Source organism: Carettochelys insculpta, chromosome 14, assembly GCF_033958435.1.
Source record: "Carettochelys insculpta isolate YL-2023 chromosome 14, ASM3395843v1, whole genome shotgun sequence".
NCBI classification, from domain to species: domain Eukaryota; kingdom Metazoa; phylum Chordata; order Testudines; family Carettochelyidae; genus Carettochelys; species Carettochelys insculpta.
The window spans coordinates 29535737-29561550 of NC_134150.1; positions in this window are offsets into that span (position 1 = coordinate 29535737).

Below are 25814 nucleotides of genomic sequence, written 5' to 3' on the forward strand. Positions count from 1 at the left end.
TGTTTAAAAATGAGCACAGTCCAGCTGGACAGGCCCTGTAGAGCTCTAGCCTCACTTTTTAACTAGAGTAAATCAACACTGGGATTCTACTGAACTCCTTAATTTGGAGAAAGACTTTGCAAATGAGAAAAAAAATAAAAACAGAACAAGTTTAAAAGTCAGTCCTTGTCCTAGGACAAGAAGTAATGGGCTTAAATTGTGGCAAGGGAGGTTGAGGTTGGACATTAGGAAAAAAATCCTGGCAGGGCTGCTGTAGAATCTCAATCATTGGAGATAGTTAAGAACAGGTTAGATAAATATATAACAGAGATGATATAGCTGGTGCTTGGTCATACTATGAGAGCAGGGCACTAGGCATGATGACCTCTAGAGGTCCCTTCCAGTTCTAGCATTCTATGATTCTATGCCCTTTGAAAGAGGGATAATATTATAAAACTGACATATCTCAAAGGAAAAGAAGATTTGGTACAGATGAAGGTATGGAAGTAGGGGTCCAATTCAAGTTGCTTTTTGCCTGTAAAGTATTCTGTATTGAATATCTGTGGAGACAGGAAACATTGATAGAAGCAGAACCTATTTAGCAGCCTAATGGAGTATGTCTGCTCAGGAATTTAACACACACAATATGGCCTGGGGCAAATGATGTATGGTTCAGATTGCAGCACTGTAAAGTTGCTGTACAGATGTGGAAGCTGAGGGACCTCATGCATGCTTAGGAACTTGGAGCCTGGGCTTCAGCCTGAGCTTGAACATGCATACAGAAATTTTTAGCCCTTTGAACACACATCAGCTGTCCAGGGCCAACCACATTTGTGTTCCTGGTCTCATTCAAGTTTATACCTATCCCTGGAGACACGCAGTACTGATGTACCAAGTGAAAAAGAGAGAGAGCAACCTTTTTTCAGCAAGCAAAATAAGAGAGGCTGGATTTAGAAGATTGTCAGTAGGAAAAAAAAAGGAAAAGGAGGAACACAGTGGAAGGACAAAATAAGGAAGATGAATACTAGAATAAATGAATAAATTATCATTAAATGCATGAGTTAAACCCAGTGTTCCCACTAACTTCAGTAGGCTTTGAATAGAGCTCAAATTGAGGATAATTTTTATTCTTTTGCAAGAGTATTTGGACTGGAACTGGATGAAATGTTTCAGCCAAAACACTTCTTCAAAAAGAATAGCTCTGGAAAAAAAAACAGTTTCATAAACTGTTCATATTTTGGTGAGATGGAAGAGTCTGAATAAGTCAGTTTCATTTAGATATTCTGATTTTAAAATATTTTATTTTTAAAAAAGAATATTTCATTCCTTCCAAAAATAAATTTTGTTTTAAATTTTTAAATTCTCCAGAAATTGGAAGAAAAAAATGCTGAGGGAATGACCAAAGTATTTTTAACTTGTTAATGAGCTGGAAAAAATCACACATTTCTAATTAAAGCTAAGAAACTACATATGATCTTCAATATTTTATATGTCATCTTAGGGTTCTCTGTCAGCAGTTGTGCATCAGAATACAGAAAGGAGGAAAAAGGAGAATTATTTTGCTTAAGAAGAAATACTAAATTGTATCCCTGGAGGTTAGTGATCCTTGTGTGGATGTGCTGTATGTATACCTAAAAAGAATGATTGTATTGCCTATGCTGTACAGGCAGTACACTTGAACCTCCGTTCTCCAAGGGTCCCTAACCTGGGAACACCGATGGCATGGAGTAGGAGGAGTGCTGAGAGCTCCTGCTGCCCCTCCTCCCCATCTGGGGGAATGGCAGCAGAAAGCCACATCCCTGTGGCTTTTCTCCATGGTTTCCAAGGCAGTGGGGAGTGGTACCTAGGAATGGCAGGGGGAACAGGACCACATGTACTGCTGAGAGCCAGGCTTCAGGTAAACACTCCAGTTCCATCCCCCTCACACTCAGACCTTGCAGTGCCCTTCTTAGCCCAGCAAAATATTTAATCATGCATTCCCTATTTTCCACAATTGCTGCTTTAGAGATATTCAAGTGTCTTCTCCTAGGCTAGCATGGAGAAGGGGGAAAGGTGAGCGCAGTCTGGACAATACTCTAAATTCATGTTTATCAGTCGTCACAGATGAATACAAAACAGAAAGCAATGTGGGGAAGGAAATGAAAAGCCTGTAAGTGAGGATTAATAAAACCATTCAAGAGACTCCAGGATGTTGTCTGGTGCTAGAGCTAAACCCTGTATTTAATTATAGGTTTTTCCACTTTGGGGAAAATATACAAGCATGTACATTTTTTTTCTGCACAAAAGTCTGTTCATGACAAAATTCTATTTTTCAATCAAAAGACCTGGAACTTGTTGAAAGTTTTTGTTTGTTTGTTTGTTTGTTTGCTTTTATCCAGTTCTAGCTTTCGTGTTACATGATTTATCTCTATGTATTTATTGTATATTTACAAAACTAAGGTTCCCCTTTGACCCTCCTAGAGATTTTGCAAGAGTAAAACCATGCTTCAGAGTAGTCTCTATGGATCTTCTCACACAAAAATGTGTGATATGTGATATTCATCTTACATCTATCTGTGTCTAGTTCCTCTTCAATACCCTCTCCCCCTTTCATAGATCATAAAGAAATAAAATGGGCTAGTATCAGTTTGTAAATATAAACATGTCCTTGATTTAAGAAAGTAAATATATTCTATTTAAATCTTTAAGGTAAATAAAGTTACACTGGCTGCACAGTTATGCTACATAATAAATGCATTTGGTTATGCCTTACTAGATAATTTATGATTCTGTAAAACTGTTTACAGTTGCCATAAGATGTGATTCATCTCATTCAGTTTAGAAATAAACTCATTTGCTGAACCTTGTAGCTAATTGTTTTTATTGTTTTGATTTTTCTTTAGGTAAAGCCAATCTTTTTTTTTTTCTTTTTTTAAAGGAACTACTTTATTGGTAGCTCCCTGCTGAGTTATTGCTTTGGGTTTCTTTTAAGAAGTAACCCCAGTCCAGCTCTTTTTTCCCTAATGTAAATGTATGTAATTAGGGGAATATAATATAATTCCACATATAAGCTCATGCTTCAGATATACCTTCTTGTCATACTTACCAACGTCTTATAATGGAAAAGAGAAAATGACTTCAGTAAATGGAGCTACAACACGTTTTTTCATTGACTTGTTTTATTGCAAAGCAAGTGAAATAAACCCTGGTATTACATATAAATCATCCACTTTTAGATCCAAGTACTTCTGTGAGACATATTTTCTTCCATTGAAACAAACTACAAACTCATTTTTAGACAGAATTTCTATCTTAAGGCTTGCTTGTCTACATCATGTGTTATGGAGACCAGCTGTGGTATAAATTTTCATGTGCACCTGCTTGTTGCTCACTAACTCTTCCTGTGTGGATACTGCTCTCACACACCAGCTGCATCAACACTAGCAAGTTTTTTTCAGAACATCCAGGCCTTTTTCAAAACCACTCACAGAGAATCTACACACACAATGCACTCTTTCGATCTGAAATTGAAAGAACACGTCCTTTTTTCAGCAACCCTCTTGCTTTTCCAGATGAGGAAGAGAGCCTTTTCCCAAAAGATTCTTTAAAAAGAAAAAGTGCGTGTAGACATTCCATGGGCCCTTCTTTCAAAAGAGCAGTCCTCATCACACCAAATTTTTTGATCTCTGTCCCATTTGTTAGAAAGAGCAGGAAGTGGGGGGACGCATGCTATTGAAAGTGGATCGATCATTGAATCTGCTTTTTTGTGTGTGGATGTAATCTTTTGCAAGAAGATTTTTCAGAAGATCTCTTCCAGAACAACTTCGTTCAAAGGATCATTGTAGTGTAGATTCAGCCACCAAGTTCCCTAGTCCATACTGACATAGTACTAATTGAAAGAGGACTATGGTAACATGCACTATGGTATTTATAGTGCATGACAAGGGTTTGCAAACAGAACCTGTGGCCACACTAGCCCCCTTGTTTCGGAAGGGTCATGGTACTGAGGTGTTTCGGCAGATGCCAATGAGGTGCTTCTATGAATATGCAGTGACTCATTAGCATAATGGCGTGTGTGTGTGATTCAAAAGTTCCACATTCGAAATGCATGCTGCCCATGTAGCTGGGGGCCTTTTGAAACAACTAACTGATTTCAAAAGCCCCTTCTTCTCATTTGGTTTTGGGAAATAGGGGCTTTTGAAATCAGGGGGTCCTTTTGAAATGCCCCTAGCTACACAGGTGGCATGCATTTAGAAAGTGGCACTTTCAAATTGTGCACAGATGTCATTATGCTAATGAGGTACTGCATATTCATTATAGCACCTCATTAGCATCTGTTGAAATCCCTCATTACGGTGTCCCTTCTGAAAGGAGGGGTCTAGTGTGGCCACAGCCAGATAGTTGTGCAACATATTGGTATGCACTTAATTTCATTGATGCACACTAGCATATGGTTTAGAACAAAACTGAGATCTAACAATGATGTTAGTACACAACAATTCACTGGTTTAAACTTGGAGCAATTAAGTTAATGTAACTGGGATCAGAATCTGGCCCCACATTACTGTGTGGTAAAGTGACAGACATTGAGATCTAGTGCCTCAGAGGTATCTTAGTTCCTAATTAATGAGAATTAAATACCTGTGAGGATGTGGATCTCAAATACCAGTCCTTTGATGCCTCCATGGCTAGGGTAACACTCAGATTTTAGCTGCATCTCTGGTCAGTCCAATATCTAGTCTAGTCTAATATTCTTTGCTGAGATAGTTAAGCTAATGAGAGATGTTATGTAGTTATTGTTCACACTGCTTTGTAATATAACCTTTATTCAGATTTTGGCAACATCAGCAGCTCTGATATTGCTGCTTCAAAATGGATTCCATGATTTTTTTTTTCCCTCCCAGGGACTGAGGTAAGGCTGACCAGTCTGTAGCTTCCTGGATTCTCCTTCCCTTTTTCTACTTCTGAAAATAGTATGACAGTGAAAAATCAATGACACTGAATACTCATAAATAATGTAAGTATTCATTGTAGTCACTTACGTGTTATCAGCTGCACAAATATTTTAGATATCACCAAATTCTTAGGTGGGATTTTATCATTTCTGTTTCAGGCAGACTGCTGAAATGAGATACCAACCAGGGAAGCTTTTGTTGGGGGAGACCTAGTGGGGCTATGGAAGACAGGATTTGAAATGTTTTTGCTTCCTGCAGTGCTGTGCTCATTAATTAAATCCTAACTAGTCCACAGTTATGGCCTTGCTGTTAGACCTAACCACAAGGTTCTTTGTTAGTACTGTAAAGACTGAAACAATATATAAATAAACTGTGCTGCTGTCTGTTTTTGTGGATGCTGATGTGATCTGAAACAGGATGCAACAAATTGTGGGAAAAACTCATGGGGATAGGGAACATAGGCTACGTCTACATGTGCCCCACACTTCGAAATGGCCATGCAAATGGCCATTTCGAAGTTTACTAATGAAGCGCTGAAATGCATATTCAGCACTTCATTAGCATGCGGGCTGCCGCGGCACTTCAAAATTGATGTGCCTTGCCGCCGCGTGGCGCTTCCAGACGGGACTCCTTTTCGAAAGGACCCTGCCTACTTCGAAGTCCCCTTATTCCCATGAGCTGATGGGAATAAGGGGACTTCGAAGTAGGCGGGGTCCTTTCGAAAAGGAGCCCCGTCAGGATGAGCCACACGGCGGCGAGGTGCGTCAATTTCAAAGTGCTGCGGCCGCCCACATGCTAATGAAGCGCTGAATATGCATTTCAGTGCTTCATTAGTAAACTTCAAAATGGCCATTTGCATGGCCATTTCGAAGTTTGGGGCTAGTGTAGATGTAGCCATAGTGACTAGTAAAGGCGGGTTTGAAAATTAGGCCCTAACACACTTCCAAAAGCCAAGTTTGCAGTGACATCTAAAGAACAGGAGCAATAACAAACTAGTTCTCCAAATTTATTTTGAACAGCAAATGTCACAAAGTATATTGCACTAAAATGTACCATAGCAAATGTTGAAGGGATTAGGGCATTTGGCATACAGCTTGAATAATAATAAATTGTAGTTTCCCTTGAGTTGGTGGTTTTGTTTTATTTTTTTCGGGATCTGAAGTAGTTAAAAAAAAGCAAGCATCTAATAAATAACTGAAAAGGTGACATTATCAATTATCAATTAAAACACAAAAAAAAGCTCAAGAGGAGGGACATATTGACTATTTCAGTACAGTATTCGTTTTACAAAATGCCATTATAATTTGTCAAGTTTATGACCTTATCTAAATCATCTTTTGAATCTTTAAGAAAATCTTACCTTTCTCTATTGTGCTAGTCTACTCTTGTCACATATTCTAAGATACATACACCCTAGGAAAACCTGAAGATTTCTTCTTCCCTTTAGTAATGGGAATCTCAGTTGCTTTGCTAAGGTTCAGGTCACAAGTTTTCACTTTCATCTACATTCTAGATAACAGCTCTTAGAGGGGGTATTTATTCCACTGCAGTCACACTTAAAAATTTTGCACAGTCTAATCCCTCTGCAGAGGAATGAATGTCTTTTCTTACGACCCACACCCAACTTGCCCCCCCAAAATATGCAAGTGAATAAATAGAGAAAACAAACAAAAAAACACCCCCACCCCGATCTGTTGCTTCAAAATATATATTTGATCTGATTTTTGAGATTATACCCCATCATTTTAAGAAATGTTTGTTTCTTAATGTTCTTATATTAATAGAATAAATTAATGGAACTGATCATTGTAAAAAGAACCTTGCGTTAAACTTGCAACAAATAGTGAATAGTGATTTGAGCTGCATTTGGTCTCGGTGTTATTAAGAGAACACCTAGACATGTCTTCTTCTTCTTCTTCTTCACTTTTACAATAACACCTCTTGAAATGCTGTTTGGCTGAATTTTTACCTAATCAACAGAACAAACATAAATAATTCAGGTTGCTCATTGGCAACTTTGGTCCCTTGTGGTGATGTTTAATTATAAATGCAAATTTGTGCCTAAAATGGGAGCGTCATTATCACCCCATGTTTTCAATGACCATGAAAAAACACAGAAATCCCATCTATTTGTGGAAAGACTTGTAAAATATAAAGCAAAAACAGTAGTTTCAATACGAAAAAAATGTGCATTAGCTTGCCTGTGCTTTGTAACTTTTGTTTAGTTACTGAGCAAATATGCTTATATTCACAAAAATTCTCTGGTGTGCCAATTTTCAGCTAATGGATTGATATGTTATATCTCGTTTGGTACTGCATCCGTTAATTTTCTTATTTGCATTTATGCTATCCATAGGTGATATGATTTTGACCCCTTCCTGAAATAATAGATATCTTCTTTCAAATTCACACTTCTTTCAATGAGTTTCCTATAACATCATAACTTACAATTAAATTGTAATTTAATGGGTGGTCATGTGAGAAAAGCTGTATTGGTGAATTACATTGGCAAATGGTTTCAAGGAACAGCAAAGGGAGATTTTGCTATATGACAAAACCCTCTAGTGCAGACCTAGCCAAAGACTCTTTTTGCATAGTTAGGACCTGTTTTTGTTATTGTTGTTGTTGTTTGTTTTTTGTTTTTGTTGTGATACATACCGGTAATGCATACCAGCACCTCCTTGCCTGAGTTCCCACAGATGGGGCTCAGCGCCACAGCCAGCTTGCAGCTATGGGGCTGACAGAGCCCCCGCCAGCTCCACAGAAGTACTGGGTTGGGAGCTGAAGCCCCCACTGCCTGCCATGGGGCTTGGAGGCAAAGACCCTGCAGCACAGTAGGTCTGGGAGCCAGACTCCCCCCCGCCACTGGCCTGCAGAAGCGTGGAAGCCAGAAGGCTACCATAGGGCTCAGTGCCAGAGTGCCCCATGCCCTGTGGCAAAGCAGGGCTGGGAGCTGAGCCACCACTTGCCCCACAGTAGTAGGGGCCGTCACTTTGGCAGTCAAAGCCATTGGAACCTGGGGGGGGGGGGCGGTGGGAGAGGAGAGGAGCCACACCTGCTCCCCTTTTTTTTTCACAAAAGCAGCAATGGTTAAAGCCATAGTTCTGTGGGGTGGGATTGCATCTTCTCTAGTATGTATAGCTAAGATCACTCTTAATGTTTATTAAACAATTACCTCTTAATCCACTCAACCTATATTCACTGCCAATTTTGAAATGCTAACTGATGCTCTTGAGGTTGGTCACTTGCTTGTAGAAGTACAGATATGAACAGATATGTCATTTTAGATTCAGTCAGGGATTATGAATCTGCAACCTATATTTTATTGAGAGCTCAAGTCACTGAATGGTACTCATCAATACATACATAAATATACACATTCACATAAAATGGTCACAAAAGAAAGATCTTCACACTCGTAACAATCTTATCTCACTCCCTTCACTTCAAAACAAATACTTGATCCTATTTCCCATTCATCTGGGAGCATAAATGAGCTTTTTAGCTTGTGTAGTCAGCTGCTAGGCTGTGAAACACCAATGCAGGACACTAATTCAATAGCTGAAGCACATTCATTCAGAATTCACAGTCACCTCTCCCTTAACCCAGAAGCCTGCTAGCTCAAGCACTTCAGCTGGTAATTTTGCATGCATAAGGGCTACAAAACTGGGTCCTCTGGGAAAGTGCTTGATAAGATGTATGCAGGGAATTAAATGTTCAATGCTGTCATAAAGTTGGCCATAACCCCTTGTACCTTATTGTACCTTGGGGAAAGAAAGAGGAGGTGCAGCATATTCACTGTGTTACTTAGTTTTTGTCACTCACCAAACAAATATAGAAAGCAGAAACATCCATGTTAAACCAGGATGTTGATCATTTGTGTATAGACCAAATCTTCAAATGTTAGCCTGCAGCACCAAAGCCCAGTGAATAGTCCACTGGATTTGGATTCAGGACACCTGGGCACAATTTTAGGTTCTGTCGGTGGGCTTCTGGGTAACGCTGGAAAACTAACTAACTTGCTCTGTGCCTTAGTCCCACCATCTATAGAATTATGCTGACTTCCATTGCCAAGTGTTTTTAGGACCTACTAATGAAAAATGTTATATAAGACATGGTATATTATTTTAATTGAAGTGTGTGTAATTAGTATATTTTCCTTACCTTTTCATGTAAGGGATATATTAAAATCCTTCAAAACTGTTCAGAGTTTTTTTGTTTTTTTCCTTTTGGGAAATCAAGTGTTTTGTTTGAGTTTTACTTTTATCTAAAAAGCCGTTGGAAAACATCTAACCATGAACAGTAGCCCAAACTGTCACATTTTTCTTTTCCTATACTCCATTCCCTTGTGCTGGCTGCTTCCATAGTGACTTCCTTCAACCCAGAAGGGCAGGAAGCCCATTTCCTAGGGATATTGCAATTGGTGCTTCTCTGTTAATTGGTTTCTGTCTGTGGATTTAGACATCAGGTGCTACTACAATCTCTTTCAAGGAGTTAAAGAACTTACGTCTGCAGTGTAAAAGCCTTCATATAAGCATTTGACTCTGAATTGGTTAAGTAAGTAGACTTTTCATAGAGAAAATAGTCCAGGAGATCAGCATGTGTCACCCAAGTCACCTCTGTATTTGCTTTTTTTGTGAAATGGATGAGAACTGGTTCAGATGAACAAAGGGTGTCATTTCAGTATTTGCCAATGCAGGAATTACTCAAACCAATATGAAAAGGATCTTATTTGTTTGTTTGTTTGTTTATTTATTTATTTATTTATTTGGAAGTCATAACTTTAAATCTTCTAATTCTACCAGACCCGAAGTAGAATCTATCAGATTTAATTGCTGATGGGCTTTTAAGTTATGTGGACAAACTTCATACATGAAGCTACAATGTAAAATTTTCCATTGCTGTTGTTGTTGTTATTGTAGTTTGTGTATGGGCTTGTCTACACTACCACCTTCCTTTGAAGGAAGGATGGTAATTAGGGTGTTGGGAGTTTACTAAAGAAGTGCTGTGCTGCATATGCAGGACTTTATTAAGCAAATTCCCCCCTACGGCAACTTCAAAGTTTTAAACTTTGAAGTACTGGCATATGTCTAGCCACGGCGCATCCACTGGTACTTCAAAGTGCCGGGGCAACTTTGAAGTACCTTTAACTTTGGGGCAACTTTGAAGTATCAGCAGGTGCTCCGTGGCTATACGTGCGCTGTTATATCAAAGTTTAAAACTTCGAAATTGCCGCGGGGGGGAATTTGGTTAACGAAGTGCTGCGTATGCAGCACAGCACTTCATTAGTAAACTCCCAACACCCTAATTACCTTCCTTCCTTCAAAGGAAGGTGGTAGTGTTGACAAGCCCTATGTGTTTTAGGAAGCTTCAGAGAAATCAGTCCCAATAAAAATATAGTGGGTCTTCAGACAATGAACACTAATTTTCTTGTCTCTTTTTTGATGTGGAGATCAGATATCATCATAATGATTCCATCAGATGAGTCAACAAATGTATATTGTTGTTTTGTGATGTGGGTGATTCACGACTGAAAGTTCTGTTTATTTAAGTCCAAAGGGTAGATTCGGTCTTCATGCTCCAAAGGTGAAAAGCTTTATTTAATGAGCCTTCAAAGCATAGGAAGAATGATGTATTTGAAACAGAGCTAAACAAAAAGACTTTATATGGAATGCTACTGTTTAAAAGAGATATTGGTGGAAATCCAATCTCAAGACAATTTTCTGAAACCAGAAAGAAAACAATGCAATTGCCAAGAAAGCAATCAGACACATTTTTTTATACTACATGTCTTGATTTTGAATAGAGATAGCTTTATTTCTCAAGACACAATTTGATATTCAATATTATATTTTTGGAGACTACAAAGAACTTTCAAGTGGCTCTGTTAAGATTATAAAATGAGGTAATGTAAATATAAAACGCTGTTGAAAAAGAAAAATCCTTCAATATTGCAAACTGCAGGATCTATTTCCTTGTAGGAATATATAAATATGTATAATATTAAACACATGTATGCATTTAGTATGTGTGTATGCAAGTGATTTCATGTATTTAGTTCCCTTTTAGTGTACTAGTAAGTACACAGTGATTTCCTGAGTTATGATATTTCTTTTGAAGATGAAATTAAATTTGGTAAAATCTATAGGATAGTATATATTTGCCACAAAACTATATCCATTAGTAGCTAAGCTAAACAGCATTATTTGGGACCTTTAGGTCACGTAGGGGAAGTAATATGAAACCAAGAGTATTTCTTTTGCTATAACTGTGCATGCACATCTATCTAATTTTATCTTATAAAACAATCGTAAATGGTATTGCTGGGAAAGAATATCCAATTTACAGAAGGCAGAATTTCATCATACTCCTTGACCTTGAGAGTAAAATGAATGTTAACCATTTAAATTTCCTCAATCTTTAAAACAGCTGCTGATTCCTTATTTTATTAGTATACTCCAAAACATATAGACACAACAATCGTGTCCTAGTTTGTTTTATATTTCCATGTGCTGTGATTTTAAACAGTAAATTATCTAAAAATAAAACTAGTTGTTTACTGCTTTGAGATGTATCTTAATCAGTCAACTGAATGGAAATGTATCTCATCATGTCACACAACTGACATACCTTAATGCTCTATCATGTTACATTTTTGAAAGTGTCACACTAGAGAAAAATTCATAGTGTTGTGGGAGCAATCTAATCCTATGTGCTGACAGCCCTTAAATATGGTCCGTTATACTGCTGATAGAAACAGAGAATATGATTCCCATTGTAAAATTATTCACTTTTTGCATATGTGCCTAGAAATAGGTTTATTTACTTTTTGTTTGGCTGCCTATCAAAAATATGCTTTTCTTGTACAGGAAAAAATAGAGAGGGAGAATTACAAAAGATCTACTACTCAATGGCTGCATCTACACTAGCAAGTTCTTTCAAATATCTGGCCCTTTATCAAAAGAACACATGGAGTGTCTACACACAAAATGAACTTTTTCAATCCAAAATCAAAGAATGCTACTCTTCTTCCGGAAGCCCTCTTCTGCTTCTGGATCAGGAAGAGCGCCTTCCTTCAAAAAAAAGAAATCATGTGCAGATAATCCATGGGACTTTCTTTCAAAAAAGCAGTCCACATTGTGCCAGATTTTTCAAACCCTGGCCCGTTCTTTCAGAAGAGCAGGGGCTGTGTACTGTCTACTGAAAGAGCAGATTGATGTTTCTAGCTGCTTTTTTGGATGTGGATGAAGTTTTCCTGGAAGAACTTCTTTCAAAGTACAGATGTAGCCAATAGCTCTAATCCTCCCCTCCTGCTGGAAATATTTACATTGCTTTTGTCTTAGAATGGCTACCTGCATGGTTCTATAGAACTATAAAGTTACTGTGTTCAGTCATTGAGTGACTAAGGTGTGAATGAGCTGTCATTTAAATATCAAGGATTCATAACTTCATTATAAATGTTTGAAAAACCACAGGCCTTACTATCAGCACCCTAGTAAACTATAAACGTGTCTTATTCAGTGTTTTAGCATAAGGAAGCTAGAATTCATAATGGAAGCATAAGATCAAGATTTCAACGAGCATATTACGAGTGTTTTTTAGGTCATCACCTTACTGAAGGATTTTTTTTTCTGTAATGAAATGTGGTTACGACCCAGGTCTGTAGAGAAACAGCAGATGCATCAATAAAGCAACAGCAGTGCCTGAAGCTGTCACGCCTTTATAAGCAATTACAGTTGAAATCCTCGCTCTAACAAAGGTAATGGTCACTCCAATCATGGCAGTGGAACAGATTTTCAACCTATACCTACAGAGGTTATCTGTGGAGCAGCTCTTTTTACTGCTTTGGTAATGGATAACCAGTTCTAGCATGGGCCCTGCGTAGACCTTCTCCGATTGGATCCTCTTGCATTGCCTTCCCTTTCATATGCTGTCATATCTACAAGATTATAGCTATCCCAACTGTTAGAGGGTACAACAGAGTTTGGAGATGGGTTTATTATGCCCTCACCCCTCCTTCATGGACTTGTACAGGATCAGAAGTAACATGTCCCTGAAAAATGCTTGCAGTTTCAAAGATAAAGACTATCGAGCTAATATGATGACAATTTACCTCTTACCTTTATATTGCAGAAATGTAGAAGGCAGTGCAAGTTACCAAAATCCAACATCTACAGGCCATTTCTCCTTCTGTGGTAAGATGCTGGTTCTTCATAGCATGAGAAAATAGTTCAAATTCAAAGTCCAGACTCACTGCTCCAGAAGAACATTAATGCTTGTGACACCAAGGTCCATGCCCAATTGCCCTGGGAAAAATTATTTCTAGAACCTAAACTTTAAAGTTATTTAAACCCAATCCACATGACATGGACTTATGATAGCTTCTACTGTTAATTGTACTAAGAGATTAGAACATCTCAGAAACTAGAATTTTCATCCTGATATTTTGAATCTGATTTTTCTTGTCCCAATTTAGGTGGAAGACAAATCTTGATTTATTCTATGCAATGACAGTTCTGAAATATTTTAATTTTGAAAATGTCAAAGTGATCTTAAATTATTTTGAATGTCAAGGCATTCTAATATAAAACCTGATTTAGACCCATTGATCAGTAATATGCTTTGACAAAATTAAAATTTAAAACAAATTTAAAAAGTTGAAGCAAACCATTAAGTTCAGAGTGAAACAAAGTTAGAAATAACAAGTAGTTCAAAAAATTCCTCCCTACACAGAACTTGTATTTAGGTCTGGTAAAGGTACAGGTTGTACCTCTCAAATCTGGTACTCTTATCTGGCAACATCCATGGTCTGGTAGGACCACAGATGTTCCTAGATGAGAGAGAAGCAGGCTGGAGCTGGGGCCAGCGTAGGAGTCTCCTCTGCCCTGCAGCATCATGGGGGCTAGGAGCCAGAGTGTCCTGGCCTCACAGCAGTGTGGGGGCCAGAGCCAGAACTGCCCTGCAGCAGCCAGGGAACAGAATCTGGAGGCCTGTGGCAGCCCTGGGTAGCTCAGGCTGAGCTAGAGTTCTGGGGAGGGAGTCTGGAGGTTGGGGCTGCAGCAGCCCTGGAAATCAGATCTGTCTGGGTGCAGAAACCCTGGACTGCCCCTGGTCCAGCAAAGTCTCCTTTTCACGATCTGTCAGTTCTCAAGCATGCTGGATAGGGGAGGCTCAACCTGTACTGACTGAGTTAGCTCAAAGTTGCCTCTCTCATCAACAGAAGTTGGTTCAGTAAAAGATATTACTTCCACTTTGTCTGTTTCCATGAAACATTTAAATTTCAACAAAACAGTGTTTTCCCATGACAAATTGTTCTGTATATTTTATCAGCTGTACCCAAGGTACTACTGACATTCAGAAAAACTATCACTTTTTTTCCTGTAAAAGTGAATTAGCTGCTATTTCTAGGAAGAGAGAACTCCACAGGGTAAAAAAGACATCAACTTTATGAATGTCACCTAAAATTCAGTTTTTAAATAAAACCGTCCAGGAGGATCCATTATTGCAGCTTACATCAAGTAGATGCTTACTCAAGTCTTTGTCATTCCTACCAATGTATTTCTGCACTGCAATGAAATCCACATCCTTCTACCCTTGACACAATCTGTTCTTCAACCACCTTTTCTCTCCCCTGTAGCACAAACTTTTCCCTTCTTGAAGTTCTGCTCGTAGGAAGCAAGACTTCATAAAAGAGCATTTGACCATATGGTATTATGCCCATGGTTATAAAATGGAAATGGTACTTTGACAGTTTTCAGCATTAAGATTCTATCATATACGATAAGTCTGTCCAGTGGACTTGGGTTCATAGGTTGGCATCTGTCTTAAAAACATAAATTATGATGTAAGATCTCTGATAGAATCTTGCACATTTGGTAAATTTGAAGCACCTGTTCTGTCCTTGCCAGCAAGCCGAATGAATATAAAAGGCATGACTAAGCAGTCTGATATCTTGAAAGGCATATGCCAGGGATACATTGTGTCTGATTCAGTCTGTTTAGACTTCATATTAAAATGTTAATGCAAATTGTTGTAATAGCAGATTTTATAGCTAAGTAATGTACATGTTGCTTTTTTGTGTCTGAGGACTCACTCTAGGTTCCAGTTATTTGAGAGGCTACTAATGTTAACTTCCAAAAGCAGGGAGTAAATGGGGGGAAAATTGCCAATGAATGCAGTTCAGAGGAAGGCACGGAAATGCCTTAAGTGCAGATGTTTAAGAGCTCACTATGTAGAGTGGACATATATTTTCTTGAAAGCCCAAACTCTGCCTGGGCTGTCATCTTGGCTTTGTACTCCCTGTAAGGAGCTTGTCTGAAAGCAATCTTTCCCATAAAGACTTGGGACTATGCTGATTGACACTTCGAAGGTCACTCCCAGAAGAACTGTGTTCCAATCAGTGCTTATATCTGTTTTCCTTTCTTGATCATTAACCCATGAGTGCTAAATCTTCATGCTTATGAAAGTATTTTACCTGCTACTCTCATGTGTTTGGGCAGGGAGATTAATGGAAGTATCAAACTGCAAGTGAAAGTTGGAAAATATTCACAGCAAGTGAATTTTGAATATACTTGAATATTGATATAATGCCCCTGAATCTGAGGCTTGTGTCCAATCTGGGGCAATGTTTACAGTACAGTGATCTGTTGACAGAAGTCACTGTTGGAAGAGATCTTCTGACAAAACTTCTGTTGACAGATCACAGCCACTCATGAAAACGGATCACTGTGTCGAGCCACTCTGTTGACAAAGAGAGCGGACAAATTGCCTAGCTGTTTCCTCAACAGAATGGCTAAATGGAAGCACAGCAGATGGAGCTGCCTGGTGACCTGGAAGCCTTGTCTGTCAGCATAGCCCCTGGAGTGGCCACATGGCTTTTTTGTTGACAGATTCTGTGAAAAAAGGCATTCCGCCTCCTGGGGGAGGGCAGAAAGCTGTAAACAAAAGTGCCAATTTCTGTTGACAGTGTGTTGACAGAATGCATTTTTAGTGTGGACACTACACAAATGTTGTCGACTAAACTGGGGTTTTGTCATCTAAACTCTCTAATGCAGATGTAGGTTGGAAGAGAAAAGCCTGTATCATGTATGGTATGCAGTGATGTAGATATGTTGGTGTCAAGATATTAGAGATACAAGGTTTGGGATGTAATAACATTTATTGGGCCAACTTTTGTTGGTAAGAGAGAAAGGCAAACTTTTGAGAAGAGCTCTCTGAAAGCTGGAAGACTTGCCTCTCTCTCACCAACAGAAGTTGGTCTGATAATCATTTTCTCTCCATTCTTTGTCTCAGCTCATATCACCTATAGAACAGACATATAAAACTGCTCTGTTTTTGTTCTAACAGTGCAAAGTCTCTGAAAACCCAGTTCAACTTAATGCTGGTGAATCAAGTCCATCTTCATTCATGCATAACCAGCATTGCAAGAATTTCACATACCAATCCTTTCAATGAGCCGCTCATACATACTCTACACACCCATTAGTATTTGGTGAATAATGTCATGTAGCATATACATTCAAGAATAAAACCAGCTTTTCACCAAAAGGAGACGAAATGTTTCAAGGTATCCATTCAGTACAAGGAGATACCTTCTACTGAATTTTACTTTCCTAGACAATCCATCATCCATGTTCCTCTGGAGTTTTGATTCCCACACTAAACTCACAAGCTGTGTCTATACTGAGCCCTAGTGCCAGCTGTTTGAGGCAAATAAGTAGTCTTGAAAATGCAAAATTGTGGCTAATTTGCATATTTGCACTGCTAATATGCATAATCATGAGGTTACTTTGAATTTTTGCAGCAGAAATCAGGCAGGGTAGACAAGGTTCTGCCAGCAAAAACCCACTTTGCTGGCAGCCCCTTTTGCCTGATTTTTTTCCAGGAATAAGATGCTGCCAACAAAGGGTTCTTTTGCGGCAGAACCACATATACACTGCTTGATTTCCGCTGCTAAAATGCAAATTAGCCTTATGAATATGTACATTAACAACACAAATATGCAAATAAACCACAATTTTGCATTTTCAAGATTGTTTATTTGCATGAAACTGTCAGCACTAGGGCTCAGTATAGACACAGCCACAGGCTACATTTACACAAGTGGCTTTCCCCCCCTAAAATTGAGGTTTCGAGGAAAAACTGCGGAGTGTCTACATGCAAAACGTGCTTTGTTGACAGTTTGTTGACAAAACCTGGTGCATCGATTGGCAGAGTTATACCTCTCTACGTTCATGTATAAAGCCCCTCTCAACAGTGTTCTGTCGACAAAACAGCCATGCAGATGATTTGGGGCCCTTTTGTTGACAAACAGGGTTTCTGGTTCCCCTGACAACCCTGTTTGCAGAGCTTCTGGTCAGCCATTCTGTCAAGAGAGGGCCAGGCAGTCTGGCTGGTCTCTGTCGACAGAGTGGATTGCTCTTTCTGTCTGATTTTATGTGTAGATGTAATCTGTCAACAGTAGTTTTTTTCCAAGAAATTCCTTCTGACAGTAACTTCTGTCAACGAGGTTTCTCGTGTAGATATAACCGCATAGATTAATCATATGCTTCTTAATCTATGTTTCATTTTCAATTACATGCACAGTTATTATGAGACACAGAAACTTACCAAAAGGAACAGATTCTTGGTCATACTGTGTCAGCTTTGTATTCCTGTGGTTTCATAGTATCCCTCAGCTAGCTAATTACAGCTGGATTTTTCAAATGTGCTCAACACCCAGCAGTTGTCCATTGAGAATAAAGGGAATTGCAGGGTGTCTTGAAAATCTGGACATTAATTGTCTATGCACTGTGTTGTCATAGAGACCTCACAACAGCTATTATAGCTGTCCCTTTTGGTCTCTGGTAAAAAGGGCATAGGAGAGGGAAAGGACAGTGCCTACAATATTTATGTGTCTTTTTCAATCCCTAGCTGCTGGAAGAGGATCACTAGCAGCCAGCACAGCTCACAACAACCTTCAGATTGCTCTGATGTGAGGCAGAGGACAGGCTATTACTAAACCATATGAGAACTGTGATGAGAGGGCTCAATAAGATGGTTCATGAGAATCACCAGTAGAGCTAACAGTCATTGCAGGGCCCAGGGGCAAAGTGGAATGTAGTATTTATATCCCCTAACTTATTTGTAGCCCCTAACTTTTATACTTGCTACTGAAAATAGTACCTATAAAAATGAATAGATAAATAAATCTTTTAAGTTAATTGAATTTTTTTTTGTTTTAGTGGCCTTTTTATCATACTACTGTTTTGCACGACCTGCAATGTAAATACATGAAATCTAATCCTCTCTCAGTTAATTCCCTAATATTTCACTTCTGTGCCACCAAATGATATGTCACACATATCATTCGTTGATCTGTCTGCATCCTTGGTACCTCAGTCTTCCCATTTTCCCATATGTATGCTGTTTTAAAATGCTGGAGTAAGTTTATTCCTCTGCCTTGTGGGCTTTGGAGGATGGTTCTTGATATGTTTAGGATCTTTGCATGAGAGAAACTGGTTACTATTATTCCTGACTGCCAATGATGGCTGGTCGTATAGGACAAACTAGGTTTAGTCTCAACAGAGGCATAGCACAATGTGACTGAGTGACTTATTTATAGTGAATGGCCACAGGCATAAGGAATCAGGAAGGACTGCCTTAAAAGAGCTGAGACCACAGTTTGTTGGGGATGGGACATAGAAATGTCAGGCTTGCTCCTGATCACAGGTCTGAAAGAAATCCACCATGAGTAGGTTAGATTCCTGGGCAGGGGGGCGAGGGGGAACAGTGATGTAGGGTCTACATGAATTATGAGAATCCTTAAGGGAAGCTAGTGTAGTACCTGGGGCAGGGATATATTTGGGGAACCCTGCTATGCAGGTAACACAATAAAATAAGCTCTGTAGGGCACAGGAGAAGTGTTTCAGAAGTGGACAAGCCCAAGAAAGGGCAGTGCCCAAGACAGGTGCACTGATAAGAGTGTGAGTGTGCACTGTTACACCTGTAGTCTCCAGTTCTGCATACCTGACCACTCGTTTTCATTCCTCACATCTCCCAAAAGAAGGGCATCCATCAAAAAAACAACACTTGCTTCTATTCGTCCTCTTTCAGAGAAGGGTTCATGACTTGTCATGTCATCTTTTCTGCTTACAGCAAATCTGAAAGCATATTAGCATATAGGATACTCTTTTCTTTTCTGCAAGAAATGACAATATTGTTTATGTATGTGTGTGTGCATATGTGTATTTATTAACATATATAGAATCATAGAACACTAGAATTAGAAGGGACTTCATGAAGTCATCGAGTCCACTTGCCTGAACTCGTGGCTGGACCAAGCATCATCTAATTCATCCCTGCCAGATGCTTAAAAAATGTGTTCTTAAACATCTCCAAAGAAGGAGATTCTACAACCTTCCTAGGCAATTTATTCCAGTTCCTAATCACCCTGACGGTTAGAAAGTTTTTTGTAATATCCAAACTAAACTTCCCTTGCTGCAGTTTAAACCCATTGCTTCTTGTCCTACTCTCAGTGGTTAAGGAAAATAATTTTTTAGGTACCCTTTTAGGTACCTGAAAGCTGTTATCATGTTTTCTCTCAGACTTCTTTTCTAAATTAAAAAAAAACGTAATGATTTCTATTATCCCTCATGTTTTCTAATCCTTCAATCTTTTTTTGTTGCTCTTCTCTGGACTTTCTCCAATTTCTCCATGTCTTTATTAAAATATGGTGCCAGGAACTGAACACAATAGAGGCCTAATCAGCCCAGGGTACAGCAGAAGAATTACTTCTTATATCTTGCTTACAGCACTCCTATTAATGCATCCCAGAGTCATGTTTGCTTTTTTTGCAACAGTGTCACACTGTTGACTCATATTTAGCTTGTGGTCCACTATGACCCCTACATGCCTTTCTGTAGTACTCTTTCTTAGACAATCACTTCCCAGTTTGCATGTGTGAAACTGATTGTTCTTTTGTAAATGGAGTACTTTGCGCTCCACACTTAACCACAAGGTTTGTTATTCTATCAGAGAAAGCTAACTGGTTGGTTTGACATGATTTGTTCATGAAAAAACAATGCTGGCTATAACTTATCACACTGGTATCTTCCACGTGCTTGCAGATGGATTCTTAATTTTTTTTTCTATTATATTTCCTAGCACAAAATTTATGTTGTCTGGTGTGCGGTTTTCTGGGTTGTCTTTATATCCCTTTCTGTAGATGGGTACTATATTTGCCCTTTTCCAGTCTTCTGGAATGTTTCCTGTTTTCCTTGTCTTTTCAAAGATGATAGCTAATGGCTCAGATACTTCCTCAATCAGCTCCTCGAGCAGTCTAGGATGCATTTCTTCAGGCTGTGGTGATTTGGAGAGATCTAACTTTTCAAAGTATTTTTTAATTTGTTTGTTTCCTATTTTAACTTCTGAATATATCTCCTTCTCTACAGCATTCACCATTATAGGCATTTAATCACTAGATTTCTTGGTGAAAACCAAAACAAAGAAGTCATTAAGAACCTATGCCATTTTTGCATGTTCTGTTGTTTTTTTTTCCTCTGCATAGAGTAATGGACCTACCCTGTCCATGGTCTTCCTCCTGTGTCTGATATATTTGAAGAATGTTTTATTGTTACACATTTTGTTCTTATCTAGGCTGAACTAATTTTGGCTGTGTCTACAGTAGCTCCCCTTTTTGAAGGGGGCATGGTAATCAGTCTGAACAGAGAATAACAATGAAGTACTGTGATGAGTATGCAACACCTCATTAGGCTAATTCTCCCCATGGCAATTTCAAAGTTACAAACTTTGAAGTGCAGGCATGCCATGTAGCTGCAGGCACTTTGAACTTCTCACAGCTACATGGCATGCCAGCACTTCGAAGTTTGCAACTTTGAAGTTGCCTCAGGGAGAATTAGCCTAATGAGGTGCTGAATACATTACATCACTTCATTATTACTCCCTGCTCAGGCTGATTATCATGCCCCCTTCGAAGAATGGGGCTAGTGTAGACACAGCCTTTGTGTCTTTGTCTTTCTAATTATGTCCCTACATACATGTTATTTGTTCATGTTCAGCCTTTGTAATTTGTCCTAATTTTCATTTTTTTCTAGGACTCCTTTTGAATTTCTAGATCATTCAAGATCTCCTGCTTAAACCAGGCTGGCCTCTTGCTATACTTCCTATCTTTGCTATTGGAAAGCCCTTAATAATCTTCCTTTGAAAAACTGCTATCTGTCTTCAATTATTTTCCTTCTTAGTCCTGTTTCTCATGGGATGTTACCTCTCAGTAGTCTGCATTTGTACATAGACACATTTAAAATTTTCATGGTGTTTTGAAAGAGATCACCATTTTCAACACTATTATCAATGCTTAAAATGGTTGAATACATCTAAATCCATTATTATTTCTACAACTAGGATAACACAAGCACATTCATCATATCCTTTGGAATGATCTGTTCATGTGGAGACAAGAAAGGGCTGTAGTTCTTACCATTTTACTATATTAGATGTATTGTGGAATGAAATAGGAAAAATAGTGGAATCAGTTAATAGCTTATCTGATGTGAGTATATTTTATTATGTAACCAGCAAATACTTTGAAAGCAGAATAAATACCTTTATATTTCTGTCTTGTTTTCCAGGGAGATATCCCTCTATCTTGACTTATTTCTCATGCACTCTTCTTAATCTGATACTGTGGCAAGCCACAAACTAAGCAGCAAGGAATAAATAACATAATGCATGGAGGAAAAAATCTATAGTTCAGTCAATATACCAAGAGATAATTTACCCAAACCTTTCGGTAAATCCAAAGGTGAAAAAAATCCCTGGCAAATCTCTATTTTATGATATTTCACTAATTGGTTGCTTGAGATCCAGGTTATACATATGTTACAAGAAATAGAATTATTTTTTAATTATTAATGACTTTCTCAATTTAAAGGAATATCCATCAGGATTCTGCACTTCTCAAAGTCTATTTTCACAGCATGACAAATATTGATTAGAAATATTTTCTCCCAAAATGTTTAGAACTAGCTCTTTGGGAGGTATAGTGACCTTTAGAGTGTGATTATCTTGGAATCTATGCTGATTTTGTATCTGTGAGTAGATATAAAATGTCAGATAGTTCCAAATTTATAAAGCTGAGGAAAATAACCTCATTGTAAATGTTGAAAAGGACAGCTACCAGTTTTAACTCCTTTAAGCATCCCAGCGTGTCACAAGAAAAGACTGCTGAGTAGCCTTCCTTAAAAAGCTATAAAACACTAGACATAACTTACTGTTCCCAATGCCCTTTGGGAAATCTGGTCCTCATTAATGGCTATTTTCTCACAAATACATGATTAAATCAGAGAAGAGTCCTGAAAGTCCCTGCCTGTTCATAGTACCCACTGTGAAACACTGTTTGCCCATTTAATTCTTTTGGAAGCCTCCTCTTATTATAATTTATCCTGGGTTTATATAATAAGCAGCTCCTACATGCCGCAGAGAGAAACTGCACCATTTTATTTCAAATTCTTCTACACTTTCCTGCTTCTGCAAGACCAGCTTAGGTTAGCCAAGAGTTTTTTTTTTTTTCCTTCTTCCCAATGAAGGGGCTAATGAGAGAGTATGATCTTCCCAGGCCAAAAAGCGCAAAGAGAAGCCCTGTCAAGAGCTGTTGTGATCAAAGCTTAAATACTGGGGAGAGGTTGGCCACCAGACAGTACCATCAACAAGTGGGGGGAATGGGAGCAATTGCCACAGGGTCCAGTGATTCAAAGTGATAGGGGGCTCATAGAAGCCTCTGCTGCCAGTACAGAATTGGTGGTCCCTGGAGCCCCTGGATCTTTAAATCACTGCTGAATATCATGCTGGATGCTCTGCAGCTCTAAAGGCTGTCTGAGAAGGAGAGCATGGCTGGACTCTGGGATGCACTGAGGACTGCCCTGCTCTCACCCATTGGGGGGGCATGGAGCCAGGCCCCTCTCCCCACCTGCCCAGTTGCAGGCAGATCCATACGGTCACAGATTGCACATGTGTATGGCCTATGCTTTGCCTCAAACCCCATATGCTACTATAGATGGACTCCCCCACCAAGTACAATTTCATGAGGAAAGACATACTTACCTTGGAGCTTGCAGTACATACCTTTTTAGCAATGGTACAGCACCAACTTCATGCTCTTTGAAGCCAAACTTGCCTGTGGTTGTAAGATGGTGGAAGCAGGATTTTAGTCTTAGTACATGCCAAGATCTTACAGCACAATACAAAGTATAAGCCACATTTAAGACTGGTGTAAGTGATAAGAGGTTCATGGACTTCAGTGTGTGTGCCAACAATGTAATTTAGCCTTGTGCCTTATTGGAGCACCTGACTGGAATTTGATGCTGATGGCGAAAATACATCATTGTTCTGTAACTACTTTACGCTAACAGCATTTATTTCCCTCTCTTTCCATGTGAAAAAAACTTCCCTGTTCACTCCATAGCCAAATGCAGGGACTTTTTTTCCTAATCTGCAGAAACTCTCAACACTGGAAATATTCCAGGACATGTCAGGGTCAGAATGGAGGTGAAGCAGAAGATGGAGTGCAGGTTATATCATAGGTTGGACATGTTGCAGCTGAAACAGACCTGTGGATTCACTCATCTAATTAACCCCATGGGGTTGTGGCAGCCAGGAGAGCAATTTAGAGCAGTGCAATGGCTGCTCTTGGTTATGCTAGAAGCCAAATTAGCACCTGCAGCCCCTGAACACCAGAAGTGCAAATTTGCTCCTCTCCAGTCCCCACACAAGCACAGTCATTAATCTGGTTCCGTTTCTCTGAAAATGCCTCTCTCTAAAGCTCAGTTCTGCCTCACTGACCTCAGTAGCTCTCTTCCACTCCTAGCAATTTCATTAAAGAAGCAATATTGGACCCTAAAATTTAAACTTCTGACAAGAGATTAACATGAGAATACAGGCAGTTACAGTTATTAGTGTATGTCTATGTGGGAGATGATTATCACTGAATAAAGTGACTCTGTTATTCAGTAGGGCTATCAACTCAATAACTGGTGTTGAGAATGTAAAGAGGTATTTACAACAGTACCAATAGCCTCTCTTGGCCGCCAAGAAAGGCAGGGGGTCTGCTAGATGCCCCCAGGAGATGGGGGACCTCGGGCAGAAGGGGTGAGACTACGCTTCCCTCAGCACTACCCAGAGAGTGCCATGCACCCTCCCACTGAGCCCTCAGGCCTGCTGGGACAGCACCACAGGAGGCTATAGCAGCAATTTAAAGGGGCAGGGTTTTCAGTCATCACCATAGTGTCAGCAGTACAGTCTGGGAGCCCTAGACCCTTTTGTACAGTTGAGCCCTGGGGCAATTGTCCCCTTGGCCACCCCCATTAATGGATTTGAGTATGTGCACTTTCTGTGATGGCCCACATAGCCACACAATACTGCAAGACACTTACTTCCTTTGTACTACATTGCAAATTTAAAACAGAGGTATGTGAGCATCACAGCAGACAACTAGCTGTTGATAAATGGATAAATTGATAGATGTTGATTAAATCACAAGCAACACATGTAAATTTTAGAACCCTCTTCCTAAAAAGTAATGTCAATATTTCCTTCATAAGCGAAGTTCTCGAAATATGATGATGTGTGTGGGAGGATGGAGGGAGGTACTCCATGAGCCATTATGTTTGAGGATCACCTCACTCCACTAGCCACAAGAAGTCTCATTTCATTGTTAATAGTAGTGATAGTAAAGTGCTGCATAACGTGAGAAAAGACCTTTGCAATATATCACTACATTGCTAATATTGCCAGGCTGCTAATTAGAAACACAGGCACTGGCTTGCATACTATGAAACCATTGTGTCTATTTTTAGTTGTCAAATATATGCCCAGATACATTTCCCAAATGGAATATCTGCTTTTTAGCTAACAGATATTTTGGAGCATAAGCTTTCGTGGGCAAAAACCTGCTTTGTCAGATGCTTCTGATGAAGCAGGTCTTTGCCCACAAAAGCTTATGTTCCAAGGTATCTGTTAGTATAAGGTGCCACAGGACTTATTGTTTTTGAAGATATAGATGAACTCAGCTACCCCTCTCATACTTTTTAACTCTTGCTCTTTTCATTCTGGATCCTATTACTGGCAATGGGACTTACTGAAGAGATAATTATCTAATCATGCTTCTTTTTGTTTATGTAGTTTGGAGTTAATTACACAGTAATTAGGTTTATTACTTATAGACTTGTTTAAGTGTCCCCTCATAATTAAAAAAATGTGTATTTAGTATCCTCTATCCTACTAAGTCTAAATTAAATATGTTTGCATTAAAGACAGTCTTTCTTTAAAAGAGAAATTATATGTGTGTGTGTGTGTTATAGTGCATGTGACTGTCATTCCATATCTTAAAATTATGTGACATTGTTATTAATGTCAAAGTAATTGTTATCAATAGTTTGGTTATGTCATTAATCTTTACTGACAATGGTTAGCTTCTGCCTGTGTCGGGGCAGTGTGGGTTTGCCCTATGACCCCTGTTATAAGTACGTACAAGGAACTCACCAGTCTGCTTTTTTTCTTTTTTACTGCTTATATGTGTTTTGTCATAAAAGTTTGTCCATTGTCAAAGTCTCTCATTGATTTCACTGGAAAACAGTGGGTTCTACAACAGACTTTTGTCACTGAAGCTATCCACAGCGCTTAATTATTTCCAAGGTTTCTTTCCTGCAGACTGAAAACATTTATTCTGAAGTGATTAGTGATGCTAGAGATTTCAGCCAGCCCATGTTGAGAAAATGAACATGCCACAGACATTGGGTATGTTCCAGCTCTTGCTAAAGCAACACACGTAGGTTGGTATGAAAAAGTCAATAGCTGCAAGTAGTAACGGCAAAGTATGATCTGAGATTCTACAGTTTACTGCTATGC